Here is a 19,024-nt window from a genome sequence, read left to right as displayed (position 1 = left end):
CAGCCTCCAGTTTTTGGCTTGAGGTGAAGGTTCCTTGAGCCTCCTGGAGTAACTCCAAATCTCAACTGAGATGACAGTGCCAAGGCCTTAAGTGCTGCAGCCTTGCTTCTATTGCTGCACAGAGCTGAGGAAGAAAAGCGATCTGGGTCCTGCCAAGCAGACCACAAATGACTTGCTGAGCCCATTGTTGGTTTGTTCCCCTCAAAATAGGGGTTCTCTTCTATTCCTGACCACGTTTTGTACCAGAATGTGATCCTGATTTGTTCCCAAATGTGAAAGGAGACCCGGGGGGTGGGGTGGGGGAACGGACTCTGAAACAGTGGGGGCTGGAGGCTTGTCAAGTGAAAGGAAAATCTCTTGCCTGATTTCCCAGCCTCATTGAGGCTGGCAGCTGCCTCTGGTGGCAGGTGGATCACGACCTCCCGGGAGAAGACCTCACATCCAGGGTGTTTTTGGTGAGGTCAGTCCTGGGATTATGGCTTATCAGTGAGCCAAATGACAGCAGCAGGAAAGGCTACCTTCAGCTGCACATAGCCCTTTCTTCATCGCGCTTTGTGCCTGTCCTTGCAATGTGCCAGTGGCAAAGGCTCTGCTGGGATGGAGGCAGCCAAGGAGAAGGAAAGCATTAGGGGCAGTAAATAAGTTCATGTTAAAAGTTAATGCCCTCAGCCGAAAACCTCAGAGATGGAGTATTATCAATCTTTGAAAGTTATTATGCAGAAGCAAACTGCTGAGTGCATAAATATTTTATAGACCTTAAACTATTGAACAGTTATTGGAGCTGAGATTTAATCTCTTTCGGCATGACTTGACAAAATAACAAAAAAAAAAAAAAAAAAAAAGGTGTGTGAGGGGAATCATGGTGAGAAAACAGACTGCAAACCAGTACAATGAAACCTTGGAGTCTATCTGGGGAGCCTGTTCCCCTCCCGTGCTGGTAACTGCTGTAATTCACTGACTTTAATGAAGTTATTTTTATTCACACTCAAAATAAGTCTGAAAAGAGTAAGAGTGCAAAACTTTTTCTTAATCTTTCAAAGACTTGCAGCATTTGAACCTCACCACTTTTGATGGTAAGGGTGTCTTCTGTGTGGTAAAGATTCCAAGTACCCTTTGACTGTGAGAGATTTTTCATTTCATCATAAAACAAATGGGGTGGACTTAATATGTGAAGGCCTCAAGACATGCCCTGCAGTTCTTCCTGCAAACACATAGGAGAACTCCCAGTGTTTTGCTGCAGGAGTGATTTATATGTGACTAAACCCCTTTCCATCACCACAATGGTTTTATTTGCTGCGTGTATTTTAAGTTGGGAAACATCCCAGCATGGCTTTCCACCTGCTAAGGCTGAGCTTCTCCCAGCTGCATAAAGCAAGGATGAACACCCTGAACTACAAACTGGGCTTTGTAAACCCTTTCCTTTGTGGCTGTTCCTCGCACAGTGTGGAAGGGGGCTCTGCTGGTACATTCCAGACAATTAAAACTTTCTGCCTGCCTCAGGAGCAGCTGCTGAAACACTTCCACCTCCCATCTACAGCCCACACTGGCTGCCTGATGGAAACACAGTGTTGACTTTCCAGCAAGCAGGGATGGCTTTTCCCTGGAAGAGGAGGAGCAAGCCCTGCCAGCCCCCTCCTGCCATCAAGAGCCTCTGACTCTGCTGTGACTGAACCATCCACGTGCTGTCAGCACAGAAGGAACCTGTGGCTCACAGAATGCCCTGCCCTTAAGCATAGCCTGACAAATTTTTCTTCTTTTTTTTTTTCTTTTTTTTTCTTTTTTTTTTTTCTTTTTAAAATTTTTTCCCCTTTTTGATCCCCACCTTCCCTCTCCAAATCTGTGTGTGTGTGTGTAAGGCAGGAAGGTCTGCTTTGCTAGAATCACTCTGTAAATGAGTTGACAAGCTCTGATCCTGAGATGGAAGGGCAAAATCCTCTGTCAATCTATTAGGAGAAGGTTTCATTCAAGTCAAAGAGAGGCTAGATTCGAGCTCCTGTTTTCACTGAACGTTTTCACAGGATTTCTGATGCAATACACTGGAGATTTTGCAGTAAAAGTTAAACATCCTTTTGTGAAAAGTGTCCCTTTCTGTTACTTTTAAAACCTATCAGCCTTGGTCATGTTGAGGAGAGGTGCCCAAGGAGTGCTTTTACCAGCAGTGATTGGAGGAACAGTGGATTAGAATGTGTCTGTATAATAGCAGCGCAGCTTAGATCCCATTAAATTAAATTAGACTCTCCATTAAATTAAATTAGACTCCTCTTTACTTCTTAGGCTCACCTGACATAAAGAAAATGAATTGCTGTGATTTACATGCTGCTTTGGCTCATACCATCTCTCAGCCTCTTGACTTATAGGACATATACACAATTTCAATCCGTGTAAAATAAAGTAAATGAAGGTGGATTGGAGGAAACACAAAAAGGATGTAGCTTTCACTAACTTATATGTGAATTTGCCCTACCAGTCTCAGCCTTGGCAAAGAAGGTAAACCTTGGATGGCACAGCAGAGTAAAGGCCCTTCTCTATCCCTTCCCTCACCATGACCTGGCCCTTCCTCTCTCTAGCAGACATAGCCCTATTGCCACTTCTGGGCTTCCTCTTTCATCCTTCCTTACTCCTACCCCTATGGCAAGCACAAAATAACATTTCTTTTATTACAACTGAAGAACAACTTTTAAAGTTTAATTTACTCATTAGCACTTTTTGGTGCTTGTTTCCCTCCTGTGTATCTGTGAAGCTGGGTAAAGCCAAAGGGAATACTTTCTCCCTACTAAATATCCCTCTCCTGTTCTTATACAACAGCACACTACATTATTAAGAATTATTCTCTGCATTGGAGCAACTGTTTCCAGAAGCAGCTGGTACAGAAACTTCCTGTTAAACTTAGGCTGTGTTTTATATTTAAAGTTACTGCTCTACAATGTAAATTCTGACTCTGGAAATTTCCTTGCAATGTTTAATCAACCCTTGGGAAACGCACTTGCAGCAGCTGTTCTTTTGAAGCTGGCACACCAGATCCAGTTCTGTGTTAGATAAAGTGTGTTTCTCATGGCTCCATTCAGATTAGTCAACATTGAAAGGCTGAGTTAGATATCTTCCAGCTTCAGCAGTGCTAGCAAGAGTCTGCTCTGTCTGTGCCTTCAGCTGTAGGTTTTCAGATTTCCAGGGCTTTATAGAGCGTTAGGGGTTCAGTACTGCATCATGCACCAATTGTGAATTGGCTTTGGCCATGTTATCTTGCCTGGCCTTTGCCCTTCATCTGTTTTTTCTTCCCATCCTTTCTTCCTACACTTTCTTTGTTCAGAGACACCTGCTTCTTAATATCTACATATCTGAGGGGGACAGCATGTTTCCTCTATGTCCACCCAGTATGTACTAAGGAGCTGTTCCACATGATGCTGAAGTTCTCAAAAGCCTCATCCCTGGGCTTCAAGAAATCCTACCCTGCTGACCATTATGACCAACAGGACAAGGGAGGTGATTCTGCCCCTGTACTCTGCTCTTGTGAAGCCCCACTTGGAACTCTGCATCCAGTTCTGCTCCCCCAGCCTAAGAGGAACTGTTGGAGCTGTTGGAGCCACAAGGAGGAGGGCCATGAAGATCATCAGAGGACTGGTATAAAACATCCCCTACGAGGACAGGCTGGGAGTGTTGGGGCTGTTCAGCCTGCAGAAAAGAAGGCTCCAGGGAGACCTTGTAGTGACATTTATACCAGGGCTTGTAGTGGTAGGACAAGAGACAGTGGCTTTAATCTCGAGGAGGGGAGATTTAGTCTGGAGATTAGGAAGAAATTCTTTATGGTGAGGGTGGTGAGACACTGAAACAGGTTGCCCAGGGAGGTTGTGAATGCCCCCTCTCTGGAGGTGGTCAAGGCCAGGTTGGAGGAGGCCTTGAACAACCTGGGCTAGTGGAAGGTGTCCCTGCCCATGGCAAGTGGGTTGGAATTAGATGACATTTAAGGTCCCTTCCATCATAAACCATTCTATGAATTTTGAACCTGTGAGATTTAATTTTGCCTGAGAACCCTGCTGTGTTAAGCTCCATGTCAATGATGCTGGAGCAAGCTCAGTCATCTTCAGAACACGTCCCTGCCTGTGTAGGGCTGGAAGAGGTGCTGCAGTTCTGCCCCAGGGAGCAGGAGGTACTGATTGAATCACAGGACCCTTTCTGTTGTATAGCCTCTAAATCTCTGGGTTTTCATAAGAAAATATGAAAGATATCCATGTGCTCTCATGAGTTAAACAGTACTCTGCCTCCTTGTGTTGTGCTATACTCTTTCATAGCAAAATAACTGTCTGGGTTTACACGACACAGCATGAAACTGATTTACTTTTTCTGCAGCCTTAAATTCAGGTAAAAGTGGCATTCAGTAATAATGACTCCTTACTGTAACATACATTGTTGTGTCAGTATCAGAACAGCTCAGTCTGTCTTTATCAGCATGAGTGAACACTTTTTGGTTCCAAATGCAGCAATATGTGTAGAAACAGTTTTGCTTTCAGAGGTGCAGACAGCAAAATACCTCTCATGGGAGTGTCACCCAGAGTGAAGATACGCAGCAGTACAAGGACTCAGGAAGCTTTGGGAGACTCCAGACTCCCAGTTGAGGGTCTCTTTCAAGACAGATGGATGTAAGTAGACCATAGATGCCAGCGAATGTTAACTATTGCTCTAGGCTTAAGTTCTGTTTGGCTGGTGAGCTGCAAGGCTGATAGCTGCTGTCTTGCTCACGTATGGTCCTGCAGATAACCAACGGCCCTCAGCCCCTGTGTGCACAAAGCAGAAATAGAGCCCCTCTGTGCTGCATCTACAGAGGAAGATAACAGGCATGGCTGGTGAGAGCATGTCAGAGGCAGCAAAGGATGCCACAGGAATGATAAAATTTGGCACATGACAGCCAAAAGCCAAAGCCCTTCAGTGCACGGCAGGAGCTGGGAGCAGACCCCCAGCTACCCTCCACAGTGAGGCATGATCCCTACACTCTCCCCATCCTTAGCCCCACACTCAGCTCAGCAAGGGTTGTGCCATGTGGCACTCAGCTCACACAGCTTGGAATTTGTTGAAAAAGGAATGTTCTTCTAATGCTTTTCAAGATCATGAAGCTCCACTGACTTACAAGGTGTTGTCATCAGGATTTGATTATTTATGATTCCCAAACCAAAATGTTCTAAACCCTGCCAATTTTTAAAAATACCTCATATCTGCTCTTGTTGTGAGAGAAAAGATTTAGTGAAAAATGTGAAGTAGAGACACAAAATACATTACAGCCTGACTAAAATGGTCAGTGAAGGTTTGGGGAATTGACCATACACATTCTTAGAAGTTATAGTAACAAAATGACACAGGCCAAGAGGTCAATAGCAAAGGATGCAAAAAATGAGCAATAGTGCACAGGTGGGCAGTTGCAAATGATCAGATCTCCTCTGAGAGCACAATTAGTGAGAGAAAAATGGATGACCTCAGAATTAAAACATGAATTGGAGCACTGACATTTGGGAAAGAGAGCCCCTCCATGATTATTAGGTGGTAAATATGAAAGAGTTTATCCCATATCCAAAGAAATAACATACAATTCAGATGAGTGGTGTTCTTTGGTTCACCCTTTGTGTACTGCCACACACACTTCAGGGCTAAGTAACTTAGAAAATACCTAAGTCTTCCTAAAGGTGGAGGGGTTTTTTGTCCCTAATGAGTCCTCAGAATGTAGTCCATGTTTATTTTCCATACAGTACTTTGATATCATGATATTTTGCACAGTTTAAGAAACAGGACAAGAGAATTGTAGCAATACATATTAACCCTCTGTGGTTTAAGCTCAGCAAAAATACTGTTGAATATATGCTTGTCAAGACTCTTAGCTTGGGCAAAGCAAAACCAAGGATGGAGCTCATGAAGACACTCTAAAAAGCTTCATTCTTGCTACAGCATGTGTTTTAAATGGTCTGTAGTACTCAGTAATCTACTTTCTGGTTTCCTTCCAGGCCTCTTCATTGCTGTCTCTGCTTGCTGCAGAAATCAAGTACTTGTGTACGTGGGAGGCATGGTGTAGCACGGATTTATCACGGAAAAACAGAGCTCTCCTTACTGGAGCCACACTGCTAATACCTTTGAAAGGCTACAGGGCTTGTTTGGAGGGGGCTTAAATCATCCCCTGGTATTTATTTCAGCTTGAAGTTATGCATGCAAAACAGCCATAAAAAGGATGGCTCCATGAATCTTTCCTGCCCTGAACTTGCACTGCCCCTCCTAGATGACCTGCTGTGGTGCAGAGCCGCGGCACACAACCTGTCCTATCCCTGCCTTCCCTTCTCCTCTTCTCCAGGGTAAAGAACCACGAGGTTCGGAAGCTCTCCCCTGCCAACTTGCTGCCTGCGTCCTTCGAGATGTGCAAACCTCCGGCTCAGACGTGGTTCAGACTCTCTCTGCCCAAACATCAGTCGCGGTCCCTCCCGCAGCCCCCTGCCCGCCCAGGCAGTGTCACTGCTGCTGCTTCAGGAGGTTTGCTGAACCTAGGGGCGTTGCCGTCCTCGCCCTGCGCCGCTGCCTGAAGCAGTTGTTACGTCTCAGCCCAGATGCTTCGTTTCAGAGGGAGCGGCGTGGTTCCTGTATACATTTGCTTTCTCAGTTTGTCAAGCACTTAAGTGCCTTTCATCTTGAAGTATCCTAAATGATAATATGCACTTATATAGCTCAAGCTCCTCTAATGAATGAGGTTCTTCATAAACACTCGGTAATTAGGCCTGGGAGCAACTCTTTGCCGTGGTGCAGAGGGATGAGCTGGGGCTGCCTGGAGACAGGCAAGGTTCAGGCTACCAGCGAGACGTGCAGCAGCCCAGCAGCCACAAGGTGCTGGGAGCTGGGTCTGCACCAAGGACGGTGCCCCTTATGCACAACAGGAAAGAGCATAGAAACCACAGTCTTTTCCCCAGAAGTTTCTTCCCACATGAATGAGTGAAAACTGAAAAATTCGTGCTTCCTCAGAGCCTTCCCACTCCCTCTGCCAAGAGCTCATGGTGGCCCAGCCCAGCCCCTTGCCCCAGCACTGGTGGTGCGGGTGTTGCCATGGGGACCCTGGCACCACTGCCAGGTCCCATGGGGCAAAGACATGAAACTCAGTCACCACAGCCTCCTGAGAAATTCATGTCCATTTTGACCAGAGAGGAACAAGAGGCTTCTAGGCAAGCAACCAGCTTCAGAGGTACATTCTTGAAAGAAATGAAAACAGGAAATGTCAATATAGCCAAGAGAGCATTTCCCATCATAAAACATTGTAGCCAATGGGGAAAAACAAGTCCTAAGCAGGTTTGCTTGCAGATCCTCTTGCTCTGGCTCCTTTTCTATCTTCCTCAACACTGCTGTCATCTGTCACTGGCAGCTCTGCTGTAGGAATTTCCTTTCTCTCTGATTTCCCTGTCACACTTTCAGCACTGTGACAATCAGGAATTGTGTGCATCACAATTGTAGCTTTCAGCTAAAGGAAAGGACCTCTTCTGCAAAGTCTTTCATTGTGTCTTCCATAGTATCTTTTCCAAAGATACAAGGAAAGCTACTTGCTTCAGTCAAAGGAATTGGCACAGCTCAGATGTGGGCAGCTGCTACTTTTCCTCTAACAGTACCTTACACAACTTCCAGACACTGAACTACCTTTTGTGCATAATCTTCCTACCTCCTTGCTTCTTCTCTTGCTTTTTACTAACCCACAGGATTCAGGTCTTGTGCTGAGATACACAGAGAACTGACAGTAATGTCGTTGCCTTGCTCCCATGATGACCATGAAGAAATAAACTTACCCATTTTTCTAAGCCCCAACTTACTCACCCAGTACAGCAGGAGTGTGTTCTGCCTTGCTGGCACAGTAGAGAAACTAAGACACCATGGAGGCACTGAGGGAAACCTGTCCCTGTGATGTTCCCAACTCTTCTATGTCTTTGCTACTGCTGCTGGGGTCCCTTTTTGGTGCCCTGGTCCTGACTACCCCCCTGCCCTGTGGGGAGGGTCCACTCTTGCCATTTAGGAGCTTTTTGCTGTAGCTTTTAATTGTCTGCTCTTTTGTTCTCCTGCCAGCTCCCCTTTTCATCACCTTCCCTCTGTGCTGAGGGGGTTTCCTGCTCTTTCAGCCCTTCTCCCTGCCTCTCTGCTCAGCTCAGCAAGCTCTGGGCCGCCTCAGTTCCTGGCACTAAGGGTCACCAGCCCTGTCCCACTGCTCCTGGCACACACTCACCAGCAAAGTTGCACTAACGCTTTTCTTTGCCTTCTTTTTTCTCCCCTCCCTCTTTCTTGAGGTGGGATCTGTCTTTCCTAATAGCAGATAGTGTGAGCAGAGAGAAACCAGACTCGAGGCAAAATTCCCATTTACTTCAGTGGGGGCAGGTTTTCACCTCAAGTGTTTCATGTTCTGGGTGCTGGACAACAACATGAAAGGACTCCACACCAGTAAAACCTGAGCCGCCACAGCCATTCCAGCCAAGCAAACACAGATGCAGTTCCTGGTGCCCCCTCCAAGCCCCTCTCCATGGCCATGCAGGCTCTTTCCAGGACCTGTGAAGGTCATTAATCTGTCCTCTTAGCTGTTTATTGTCACTATGTTGGCAGCTATTGCTGAGTGCTTAGTTACCGCTGCATAGCCTGAACTGGGCTCTGACTTTTACTGCTACTGCCTGGCATTACCTTCAACTTTCTTGACTTTCAAGTCTGCTCCACTTCATCCTTTCACATCTTGTTTGTGTTATTGCTACTGATGGGGCTTTACAAGACTCTTTGGTTGCCTGAGTCCTTCTGGATGCTGCCATGCTGCTCCTCTGGCTTCCTGGGACACTCATGTCCCCAGCACTTCTGTGTCAAATCAGTTCATTCCTTAGATCTTGCTATGTCTTCCTTGTTCTCCCCTGTGCTTTGCCAGCTTCCTTCCCCTGATCTGTCTTCAGTTCTATCTCTACTGCTGCCCTGAGTGCCAGCTATGCCCATATGTCACTGCAGATCACACTGATGTTTGTTTCCTGATAGATGTTCTTCCCCTTGGTCACTGTCCTGTAGTGGCTTTACCCTGGGCTCCCTTTGTTGCTGTGAGCTCTGGCTGATCCCAGTGTCACTGTGCCTGTGGCTGCTGACAGCCTGTCTGTCAGCTTACCCTGGGGTCTTGATTTTCCTACTCTTCAGAGTGTTGGTTTGCTGGTGTTCAGTCCCTGGGAGGGTTGCTGCAAGAGCACAGCATTTCCAGGTAGACTTCTCTTCTTGTCTGTGCAGGTTTTGCTCCTGGCTCTTTACAGTCACTCCTTCTTTTCACTTGTTTTGTAGTACCCAGGGGAAGAGGTCTTGTGCTCAGATTCCCATGGCACTGAATAATTTGCATTTTGCTGCAGTGCATTACAACCTAGTGTCTGAGAAAATGTACCTTGTGCTTCGTGATCTTAGTTCTTGCCTGAGTGCCCTTCACATAGCCCACATTTTAGAAGGAGCAGTAACAGTTTAGTATGGCCATGTAGTTCCTGTCTTTAAAATTGAAAAAGTCAGCTCTGACTCTATTTCAGTGCTGGTATTTTCCTGGCCTGATCACTCAGTGATCTCTCTATTTGATGTACATCATCCGAGCATCCCAATCTGGTTGGCAGAGATACTCACTGGCTTGCCTGCAAGACCATCTCCTGATGACAGTCTGCTGGGACTCCTGCTCCCACTATTGCTGTGACCACAGATGGTCTCTTACCAAGCAGCAGGATCAGTTTCTTTGGCATTATCCCTTTAAAAGTGGCCATGAGCTGCCTTGCTATAGAACCCAGAATTCCTCAATATTTTGTTAGATTCCCAGACATCCCCACTGATTGTTGAGAGTAGTAGAAAGAAAGTAAACAAAAAGGCTCTAGCTTCAATTTCTTCTTTTCATGACTATGGCCATGGCATTCAGGTTTTCCTCCCACTTGTCCCCTGCTCAAAGCATCTTTTGCCTGGGAATCCAGCACTGGTATATCCCAACTCTCTACCTGCTTTAGAGATCATTTATTAATCCCACAACCTGCTAACTGCACATCCGAGGTCTGGGGGCCGAAGCTGAGAAAACAAAGGGGATGACACACAAAGGTGTTGCACCTGTAGCAAACACTGAACCATCTGCACACAGATTGACCTTTTACTGCTTTCTCCAAAATATTCTACTTTGCATGCTGTTTCCCTCCCCCAGCTTCCAAGCAGGTTCATATATCCAGAGTCTAGCTTGAGACCTCCTACCAGCATGACCTCCTACCTTGAAATCACTCATCTTATTAAAACATTCCTCCAAGGTAGTCTGGCTCTATTTCACAAATAGGGAATCAAACAGTCCAGAAGTGCAACTCTTGCCTTAGAAGGGGGGGAAAAACAATAACATATTATTTGAATAAAAATTGTAAGAAAGAGACAAAAAAAATTATTTTACCCCGGTAATGATATAAGAACAGAGAAGAGAAAGTTTTACACGGCCTGGTGCATGCTAGGTTAGGAATTCACATGGGTTTAAATCATTCCAAGCAAAGAGCAATGATAGTAGTGTAATTGCTTTAATATACAGAAGGCTAACAGCATTTCCTTGTTTAAAGTGGGGTAGGAATTTAGGACATCATGAAGAGCAGACTTTGCAAATAGAAAGCATTTTATAGAGTAAAAGTTACTTTCACTAGGCTCTTCTGCTTGCTTTGTCTAAACAATACAGGTGCTTGCAGGTCCTACTCCAAAAGTGCTGCAAGTCTTCTATTAGGACAGAATCTGGCTAGTGCCTTGTTCTCTCTGTCTTATGCAAAGAGGAGAAACCACAGCTTCTCAGAGGCATATTTTGGTAAGGCAAATAAATTGTGGAAGGAATTGTGGCCTCTGAGGGAGTTTTAAAGTTTCAGTGAGGTAGAATGCTTAATACTGTGATTTAATTTAAAAGTTTTAATTATGCATTTTTCTAATTAGGGAGCAAAAACATACAAAATTAAAACTGTCAATAACATAAAGAAATGAGCTTGAGACTGAAGGATTTGTGTCAACATCTGGACCTGGGGCTTGAAAACGATGTGGCTGAGGTAATTCCATTTAATAAACCCAGCTTATGAACAGTATACACAGCATATGAACAAGTGCAAAGCCCAAAGTCACATAAAGAGTGTATTTCATTCCTGGACATTGAAATAACAAAAAGGGCAGAGTCAAAGGGCTCCTCTCAGCATATATGCTTTAAATGTATGTGGAGGGCCTGTGTGACACTGAAATAATAACACTGGGAATATGGAAAATGAGACTAAGCAATATTTACATTACCCTTTCTTTTTTTCATTGGGGTGAAGGGTTAAATGTGGTTAGCAATAGGCTGATTGGGTCAAGAATATGAGTTCCATCTCCTTTTGAAAGCTCTCTGAATAAAAAAAAATTAATTAAATGTTTTCATAAGGTCAAATTCTCATTGTAATCTGAAGCCATTTCTCCCAGAAAACACATATTTACTCATTAATGCAAGTAAGAGCTTTACAGTGCCAACTGAAATAAAATGTTTACATGGACTGCTCCTTCAAATCTTTGGCACCCTTTTTCCCATGTGCCTTTCTGTCGCAGTCAGGAGGTCAGAGCTACCCACTAATGCAAAGGGATTAATTGTGACAGCTGTAGATATCAGCTATGACTGCATTAGCAAGAAGCCTGCTCTAGTCTCAATATGACTATGAAAAGCTGTATCTGCAGCCACACCTGGGCCTTGTGCTTTTAGGTTGAAATCACAGCAAGTTTAAGGGCAGCTCTAAAAGCAGAAATCTCTCCACTGTCAAGGAAAAAAAAAAAAAAAAGAAAGAAAGAAAGAAAAAAAGCCTGAAGCCTGTGTCCCTCAAAACCAGAGATGTTTCTGAGAGAGCTGAATCTGAGCACACCAACGTGATGATGAAAAGACAAGCAGCCTCTAAGAGTTACTTGGAGACAAACAGCAAGCAGTGTGTCATTGCATCAGTCCTCAGTGCTCCTGCTTCTTATGGATCCAGTTATCTCATTTCAGACAGTACACAGTAGAACTGCAAAGAATCAAAGGTGTGTGATTGAGGATCAGAGATCTGGAACAGCATTTGCACAGGGGACCTGCAGTTGCAAGCAGTCTCCATTTCAGAAAGGAGGTGGCTCCTCTTTAATAGGGCTGTAATGGAAATCTATAAAATTATGAGTGGTTTGTGGGTGAAAAAAAAAGGAAAAGGAACAATTAGATACTGTCACAACAGAACTGGGGGCTGCCAATGTGCTTATCCAACAGCAGGTTTAAAGCAGCCAAATATAAATCCTTTTTCTTGCAGTTCATAATTAGTCTGAAATCTGTTGTCACAGGATATAGCTGAAGGTATAACTGAGTGCAAAAGAAATGAGTTGTGCTTCGTAGTTAAACACCATCATAGAGGATATGACCACCAACAGGTGATGAGCCCCATGCTCCAGACTGGACTTCCTACTGTAAAATTCCTTAAAATGCTGGTTGTTATCAAGTGGGAGTCTATGGCTCCTTCTGTAGTTCCCCCTTTCTCCATGGGGCTCTATCATGGCTTAAACACTCTAGGGACAGTACCAGGGGCTGAAGTAGCTGGGTTTGATCAAATTTGCTAGTTTTGATATTCCTAAGAGTGTCGTGGGCAGGTGGCTGCTCAGCATGCAATCACCAGAACATCCTCATGGCAGATATGTGAGTATACAGACCACAGTCATCATGAGCCTGGAGTTGGAAGTAGAGAGTATAGAGGAAGACTACAGCATCAGACCCATTTACTGGGGATGTGAACACAACCCTTCACAGGGGATTTGCCTCCAAACACAGCCTAATTTACACTTGTCTGAAGATGTCTGAACTGTGATGATGGTATCTTTTTGGTAGATACTTACTACCTTCACCTAGCTGATGACCCCAAGTGTTTCAAAGAACATACCAATGATTTGCATGATTCATACCACAAAGCATCTATTAAGTCTGTTTCACTGAGAATTATCACAGGGCAATCTTTAGCTGAGAGTGCCTTTAAAACAAAAGAATGTCCACTTACACTTCAAAGCTGTTTGTCTACTTTGAAAATAGTAATTGGAAGCTCTTTTCCCTTCTCTGCCTCGTGTTTGGTTTTGCTGCATAAAATAATCTGTAAACCGGTGCTGCCTTTCTGTCAGGTCAAACCACAGCTCAGACTGCAGCTCTATGATGAATAAACCTCTCAGAAATCATGGACCAGAAAGCAAATGAGAGATCATTCATAAGTGATGAATGAAAGTGTGTAACCAAATTGTGAAAGCTTTCGATCCCGGTAGAGGCACTCAATGGTTAGCCAACGTGATTTCCAAGGTGTAAATCTGGGTCTGCAGATGACATGGGGAAAGCCAGCCTCTGCAAGATAAATTAATCTAGTTTACATACACCTGCCCCTAAACAAGGCCAAAGACAAAGTAGAAGAATTTAATGACTCTGGGAAATGACTAAGGGAAGAGAAAACCTTTCATGTATTGAGGACTCACTCAGAGGCTGTTTCTCAGCTGATGGCCAAGCTCGTTTGAAGGTACACGGAAATTGCAACCAGCATAGCCCAAATGGTTTTCCTTTGGGTGTCAGGACAAACCTGAGGATTTATTAGGCCACAAAAGCCACAAGGCTGATGATATTGGTTCTCTGGGATGGAGCTGATGCACTGCTTTGTGGGATGGGGAAGAAAAGCCTGGGCCCCCACTGCAGCTGCTCAGTGGGCAGGCAAAAAAATTTTCCCCTCAGCATGCTCCTTCCACCTCAGCTTTACACGACCATGAGGTCCAATGAGGGAAAGCCTTAGGTAGATAAAGAAATACAGTCCATTTTGTTTTCTCCAAAATGTCAGACTGTTTCTTGTACTCATACATTCAAAGAAAAACTCTGAAGAAAGATGATGAGATTTTTTCATGCGGTTTGTCACTTGAGACCTGTATTTTCATGCTTCGAGTTTTGCCAGTCATGTTGAGGGTTTCAGCATTGTTTCCACAACCACAAGCAACATCAGAACAAAGCAGATCCCTCTTCCAATTTCAGATTCAGTCTACTGATTTATCAGAAAAAAATCTTTTATAAGATGGCTGAATTATTTGGGTTTGCTGCCTTAGAACAGTTTTCTTATTTAGATTCATAGGTTCAGTATTTCTGCTAATGTTGCTCTTCAGACACTCTTCTAGGTGGATGCTTCAGCTATCTTTTTCCTTCAGGAATGGAAGCTGATGATGGCAGTAAGCACTTTATCTTTGCCTTTTGAATCTGTCTTGCTTTTCCAGTGTAAGGGAGAATATACTTGTTTAATGCATGCCTTTAGAACGCTCACAAAATGCCAATGCTTTCTCTGGCCAGAGAAAAAAAGGCCTGAAGTGAAGTCTTAACCAGCATGGTTGCACATCACTGTAATTCTATGGAGTTCTGTAATTGTGCAGTGCACAGTGTGGGCTCAGTTTTTAAACATTTGAATCACATTTTATTTTATTTGCCTAATTTTTCTCCTCAAATCCTTGTTACGGCAGCCTGCATATTTTAATATTAAGATTTATTTCCTTCCTATTTCCTAATGTTCCCCAGAGACAGCAAAACAGCTTGACTACAGTTAACACAAATTTTAAAATGGAGTCCAAATATTTAATTGAATTGGTCTCATGTCAGTGACTTAATCACCTAATTTCTGGGATTCTATTTCTGTGATACAAATTGTCAGTGAGCTTGGAAGATCGGTTACATTGCTGGAGACTGGAAATAATCTCCTTCCAAATGACATAAATAGTTGAACAATACAGGCAAAATATGAGCTGAATGTACATCCAATGCAAACTTTGGCTTAAACAAGTCAGAACACTGTGTCTGTTTTTCTTTAAATTTATTTTTATAGAATACTAAGTGTCTATTTGAGTTATACTTTAAGATTATGGCATTATTAATATAATGCTTCTGCATGCATGTGCTCAAAACCACATTCATGGTTTTTATTTCCCCCCCCCCCCCTCAGTGTTGTCTTATATTACTTGGATGAAAGATACAGGAGCAAACAGCTCATTTTTGAACACATGCAATCAATATCATGGTTCTCCACCATCTGCAGTGCAGAAACAGAGACAACCTTGAGTGCTGAGGATTTCCAAAAGGAAATATCATAAGATGAAAGTTGGGAACCACACTGGAAACTATATCTCATATCTTTGTCTTAAGGATGGGTTCTAGATACAATCTCATCTCATTATTTAAATAAAGAATGTACTTTAATGCTTAATGATAACAATATCACTCAGAATCTATATATTGTTATATGCTATATACTCTAAATGTTTTTTTATCATTACCAGTTGATGAGTATAGAGCAAACCTGGCACACTCAAATAGTGCTCACTCAGCTCTTCAGTTTGCCTGGGAATGCAAAGAGAGCCAAAACACTTTCTTGAAACTGGAGAAGAAAACCTGAGGTGTGGCACAGAGCAAGAGAAGGGAGTAGATGTGCTTCACAAAACAGTGCTTTGCCTGCTCCTCTGATAGTAGCCACCTTCTAACACACTAATGTCTTTGGAAATGGCAATTTCGTGGTAAATCCAAGATGTAAACTTACCCAAGTCGTGCTGCAGTACTAGTAAGAGGAGAAAGCCTTGTGGCAGTGCCAGGAGAGCTCGTGGAAACTTTACATGGGGACTTTGCATAGGTAACTGCTGCAGAGAAAGAGGTTTGTGGCTGCGTGGTAGAGGCACTGCTTTCCCATTGCCTGCAGCTGAGGAAGGACACCTGGCCTCAGGGACTGTAACATTATACACTGCCAACAGACCCAAGGGTGAATTCAGTCTCCAAACATGAAACCTGATGACTTTAGCAGCTCCACTGTTTATGGGACCTTTTCCTAGGTGACTGATAGCAAATCAAAGGCTGGCCATAGCCATAAGGCCCCCCAGGTGGAGGCAACCCAGCTGTGCACATCGCCAGGCTGCAGGGAATGGTGTCCAAAGGATGCCCCAGCTCCTGCTGCGGAGTAAGGAGCAAAGGGGAAAGAAGAGTCAGGCCCCAGCAGAGGCTGTGAGAGACAATGCTCACAACTCTGTGAAACAAAAGTACAAAGTATAAGCAAAACAGGCATATTTCCCCACCATCAGAGCAGGTCTGGGGCTTGATTATGAACCATGACAAGCTGCCCAGGAGCTCAAGCTGGGCTCCACTCACAGGGGGAGCAGTGGGAGTGCTACCTGGAGAAGCGCAATGCACAACACTCTGAAACTTCACCATCTGAATTAAACTCACTGCAGTGTGCAAATCTTCATGAAATGTTTTAGGCTTTGACACACTTGGATTTTATGGTGACCTGGAAAGGGGGAGTCTGGAGCAATGTGCCTGGCAGGTGGATACTTTGTGAGCTTCAATGTGTAGGCTCAGTCTGTCGCTAAGAACCTAAACAATTACGACTTGGATACGGCCAAACAGATATTGCATTGTTCTCACTTTTTGTAAAGCAAATTCATTGCCAGACTGAGACTTTGTGTGCCAGGTTTCAGACTGGAGTGCACTTTATGGCTGAGTTATAAACCTCTGGAAGAAGAGGTTTGTAACCTAAGTGCTGACACAGCCAGAGCCGTAGCAGTGAATGGTATTGCAATGATATCTTATTTACCTCTAGCAAGAAGTATGTAAGGAAAACTCAATAATGTATTCCTGCCTCTGCACATCATTTAAACAGTAAAACTTTGATTTTATTTGGTAGGTTAGAATGACAAAGTTGGTGCATTGATCAAGAAAGAGTAGCACTGGTCTGTATATTCCTATGCATCACCAGATTTACATATTTGCACATGATGAAGCACTGCCATATTTACTCTAAATTTATTAAACACTATTTTGCAGGAACTGACAATTGAGAAAGACCAGAAAACCATAGCACAGAGTAAGCAAAACCACAGCAGCTTATTGCCAATGACTACAGCTGTTATAAAAGGAACCTATAGGTGACTGCTCTATGTGATTGAGTACCCAAATGTTAGCTGGTGCTGTTTTTTATTTTTTTTCCCAGATATGAATAATTTACAGCAGAAACCCCAGAAATGCTCTGCTGTAGTATGACATCTGCTTAGCTGAACAGGAAAGCATTGCATTGAGCTAGAAGATCAAAACAGGAGGATGGTCATCCATAGGTAATCTGAAGATAGCAGTCTGGACACTATGGCCAGTGACTGTCAGTCTCTGCCACTAACTCACATACAGTACATCTGTTGGGGATGTCCATGGTGTAGAATTTGCTGTGCAAGAACCAGTGCCTATGCTTTGGTATTTCTGTACTGTGACCTCTCTGATGTCCATTACTGGGTCTGGAAACCTGAGCTTGGCAAGCTGCATTACAAAACAAACTTTCTAATTCTGAGAAGTGGTTTTTCAGGCACCACTGGCACTTCTGGATGAAACATGTTCTGCCTTCTGGAGTAGACAAATAAGTCTACCCATGCACTGTGTAATGTTTTCTTTTGTCCTTTATAAAACTGAAATGACTGAAATAATATTTCAGGAGAAGATTTTGCTATCCTTGCTCCAGTGTGCCTTGGCAGTCTCCACGCAGCAAAAAGTTTCTCCAACTTCATTGGAATGCCTCTTGGATGGAAGATAGGGCTCATGGTGAATTTAGTTGGCCTGCCGCTGCTGCAGGAATTCAGGGTGTGCTTTTACACACTACACAGGAAAAATTACACACATGTCCACCTACAAATGTATAGTGTCGACATGTATCCAAGAAAAACCATTCTATACATCAAAGAATGTGTCTTTTTGGCACTTGCTGAAATAAGAACAGTCAAGAATTTGTGGCCTGAGCTCTTTTTAAGTCTTTATATGATGAGAGTGAGCCACAGTTTCTGAACATTTTTGCAGCACTTCCCTGGATCAGTCTCCTTCCCTGCTCCTCTCGCCAACAATTCTCTACAGCTTGCCGGGCTTGAGCTCAGTCATTACTGGTAAATTTTACACTGTTCTGCTTAGGCAGAGGAATCAAACTGAAAAACTCAAAACAGATTTTCTCCTTTTTTTTTGGTAATTTGTTTATTGCTCCAGCTACAAAGCAAAGGCAGTCTTTGCTCTGTAATTTGATGTCCGCCTCCTTCTCCGCCAAGGTTGGTTTGGTATTTCCTTTACAAACCTCAATTGTTGGCATTAAAAACTTGGCCATTGCAACTCTACTGGACTAAAACTTGGCAAATAATTTGTCAGCTAGCATTTAAATTCTTTTACTAAATTCTTTTTATGAGCAACCTATAGCCAATCTTTATTCTTACAATCTCCACTACACTTCTCTGTCCCCTGAAGGTGAATCATTGGAAGCGACTGGCTTGAAAATGCTGCTGACTCCCCTTACAAACACTTCACTGCAGAGCTGCAGAGCCCAGGCTCTGTACCAAAACCACAGTTCTCCTTCTGTCTGTCTGCAGGCAGCATTTTTTTACACTTCTCCATATCAGGAATAAGTGTCTCAGCAGAAGAGTCCTTACCAAAGTTGGAAGGGCAGAGAAGTAAGAAGGTACATGGTAAACCTCTCCTCATGCAAGGGTGAGTGAGCCATTGTCAAGGGTTGGGGCTGGGCCAGCCACTAGACAAATGAAAGATGCTCTTCCTTCCCAGAAGGAGAAGAGAAAGAGAATGAGGAGCAAGAGAGACAGATTTACAGAGTAGGAAAAAACCCTAAAAATACTTTAATGAGAAGAATAATAATAACAATAAAATGAAATATATACAAAACCACACAAAATCAATACTGTTACCATCACCACTGATGTTGTGGGCAGGCACTGGGGAAGACTCAGCAGCAGACAGACCCAGATTTAGCAGCCGGATTCTGGAACTGGATTCAGGAATGTGCAGGCGGAGACTGAAGACAGAATGGTCAGAGTCCCCCTTGCACACTGGCTATTGAAGAAGAGGCTTGACCCTTGTGATCCCTCAGCTTTATGATGAATACGAAATCCATGAGATGTAATCCCTTTTTGGTCAGTTCAGGGTCACCTGTCTTGTCTGCTCCTTCCTGCATGTTCGCCCTTTTACTTACTGTTC

The sequence above is a fragment of the Indicator indicator genome, chromosome 20 (assembly GCF_027791375.1).
Source record: "Indicator indicator isolate 239-I01 chromosome 20, UM_Iind_1.1, whole genome shotgun sequence".
Taxonomy (NCBI): domain Eukaryota; kingdom Metazoa; phylum Chordata; class Aves; order Piciformes; family Indicatoridae; genus Indicator; species Indicator indicator.
Note: the sequence above shows the minus strand (reverse complement) of the source record.